Source organism: Chenopodium album, chromosome 19 (assembly GCF_948465745.1).
Source record: "Chenopodium album chromosome 19, dcCheAlbu1.1, whole genome shotgun sequence".
NCBI classification, from domain to species: Eukaryota; Viridiplantae; Streptophyta; class Magnoliopsida; order Caryophyllales; family Amaranthaceae; genus Chenopodium; species Chenopodium album.
In genome coordinates, this window is record NC_137852.1 from 15,648,404 (window position 1) to 15,651,517 (window position 3,114).

At 40.4% G+C, this 3,114-nt stretch overlaps 1 pseudogene; it reads left to right on the plus strand.

Annotated features, from left to right (window-relative positions):
- The first annotated feature begins 2,097 nt into the window (after window positions 1-2,097).
- Window positions 2,098-2,196, plus strand: LOC145596220 (small nucleolar RNA R71; annotated as a pseudogene).
- The last annotated feature ends 918 nt before the right edge of the window (window positions 2,197-3,114 follow it).

Genomic DNA, 3,114 nt, shown 5'->3' on the forward strand with positions numbered 1-3,114 from the left:
ATCACAAATTCCTCTTCACTAACATCATCAATACTTGCACAAACATCATCAACAATCTCAAAAACATTGTTAGTAGAAAAATCAATCATACACATACCATCAATGGAACGAGAAAGACTAGCACATGCAATATCTTGGACACAAGACAAAGACTCATGCATTGGTTTCAACTTAAAACTCTCTTCTAAATTCCCACTCAAAGTAATTTGACCTCCTTTGACACCTATTAAAGCTCCCGGGGTAGCTAAGAAAGGCCTCCCTAAGATGATTGGAATATGTTCATCCTCCTCAATCTCTAGAACAACAAAATCCACCGGAAAAACAAACTCTCCAATCCTTAAGGGGACATCATCAATTCTTCCCTTAGGAAGCTTAATAGAACGATCGGCCAATTGAAGTGTTATCTTGGATGGTTGAAGCTCACCTAGATCAAGCCGCTTGAAAACCGAGAAAGGCATAATGCTAACACTAGCACCAAGGTCACACAAAGAATTTTCAAAAACCATTTTCTTAATTTGACAAGGGATTGAAAAATTCCCCGGACCTTCCATCTTCCTTGGGAGTTCACCATGGATAAGAGCACTAAAGCACTTCCCTCCTTCCACCGAATTATCCTCATCAAAATCCTCTCTCTCTTCTAAGATCTCCTTAACAAACTTGGAGTACTTAGGCATGTCGGGAATTGGTTTGGTAGGGGGTGTAGAATCATGAACATCCTTAAAAGCTTCAAGGAATTTCCCAAATTGCTCATCCATTTTGAATCTCAAGTATTTTTGGGGATATGGAAGATCGGGAAATCTCTCTATCTCACTCATCCTTTCATCAACACACTCTTCTCTTTTGTCAACCTCACAAAAGAATTCCTTAGACTCAATCCTTTCCTCTTCATTCTCCTTAGCACCACACTCATCTCTTCCTTCTTTTGACCAAGAAACTCCCTCATCAAAATCATGTCCACCACTAATGGCAATAGAGTACACGGGTTTCTTTGGTTCAACACCTTGAGAAGGCAGAGATGAAGGACTAGCAAAATCCTTAATAGTGCTTGCTAATTGAGTAATTTGAGTCTCAAGCATCTTATTGTGGGTCATCATCTCATTGAATTTCTTATCACTAACCGTCATATAGGTGTTAATGATCTTGGTTTGATTATCAATCAACTCTTCCAAAGTTGTCCTAGGAGAAGAAGGTTGTGAATAGGAATTTTCATTTTGAGTCTTTAGAACAAAGCCGGGTGGGGGACCTCTTTGAGCATTGTTTTGAAAATTTCCCCTTCCTTGATTGTTCCAATTACTCCTATTTTGATTTGAACCATAACCTTGATTATGGTTACCACCACCATGATTATGGTTTCCATTAACTTGGTTATGATTTACATAACCTTGGTTTTGATTACCATAATTATGATTTTGATTACCATAGTTTTGGCTTTGATTTTGGCTACTATAACCTTGGTTATGGTTACCACGAGAACCTTGATTCCCTTGGTTCCTATAACCACCATTATGATTATAGTTGTCAAAATTGCCTTGGTTTTGGTAATTCCTATTCCATTGGCCTTTTTGATTATCAAACCTTTGAACATTATTGTTTGACACAAAATTGACATGTTCACATTCATTGTCAAACTCATCAACACATTTATTAGGACAAGCACTAGAGTCATGATTATACGATCCACATGCATCACAAAACAAGCAACCCAAAGGCATATTATGTGAAGAGGGAGGGGGTTGAGAGTTAGAAGGAGTACCTCTCCCCTGAAATTGGGAGGGAAGATTAGAAGCTTGAGAAGAGGAAGAAGTGCTCTCCAACTTAGCTTTGATTGCGGTGACCTCCTTTCCTAAATTTGTCATTTGAGAGGAAAGGTTGTTGATTGCATTGAGATGGTCCACCGAATACAATGAAGATTGTTTGCTTGAAGAGTCTCTCTCCCCATCTTGCCAATCCCTATTATATGTCACCACATCCTCAATGATGTCCACAACTTCTTCTTCGGTTTTGTTCATGATAGGGCCCCCGGCCTCTCCATCAAGGCATGACTTGCCTTGGGGACTTAAACCGCCATAGAAGATTTGGATCACTTGGTATGTGGGGATTCCGTGATGAGGGCACTCCCTTTGATACTCTTTAAATCTCTCCCATGCTTCATAAAGACTTTCACTCGGCCTTTGCTTGAACCCTTGAATCAAGGCTCTTGCCTCCGCCGTCTTCTTTTGGGGATAGAAACGGGACAAGAAAGCCTTTGTAACATCATCCCAAGTTCTCAAGGAGTTGGGCTTCACCTCCTTGTCTAGCCACTCCAAAGATCTTCCTATTAGAGAGAAAGGGAACAACTTGAGGCGGATGAATTCTTGAGAGACCCCATTGACTTTGATAGTGTTGCAATATTTTTCAAATTCTTTCAAATGGTTCAATGGGCTCTCATTCTTAGCCCCACTATATTGCCTTCTCTCAATCAAGGTGATCATTGCCGGACGGATTTCGAAGTCATTTGCCGGAATAGTTGGTGGAGCTATTCCACTCTCAAATCTATATGCCCCGGGCACTCCAAGCTCCTTCAAGGCTATTCTAGGATGTTCACCCATTCCTTGTTCTTCTGGAATTTCTTCTTCACTTGAAGAGCTATAAGCCAAGGATCTATTATCCACTCTTCTTCTTGAAATAGTCCTCTCTATTTCCGGATCAAGGGGAACAAAGGGACGATCACAAATTCTATGCATGCAAAACTCACACAAAAATGTTAGTAGCACGGCTACAAATGTAGCCTAGAGAAACAAAATCTTTTGGTATTTTATCAAAATGAAATAGACTCAAAAACAACATACACTCAAGCACCATTCCCCGGCAACGGCGCCATTTTGATGGAGAGGAGAATGGTAGGTCGTTGGGCTACCACCCCACCCTATCAAACAATATTTATAGCTTAACTAACCCCTATTTAGCGTAGTGGCAAGTCAAGTTCGAACCCAAGGGAATGGATATCAAGTGCACGAAGTCTAAATCAAGCTATTTCGGAATCAAGAAGGGGTTTGAAGTAGAACTAAGGCTAAACTAGGTAATGCAAACTTGTATAAAATCAATCTAAGACACTAGGGCAATGGATCCACATGC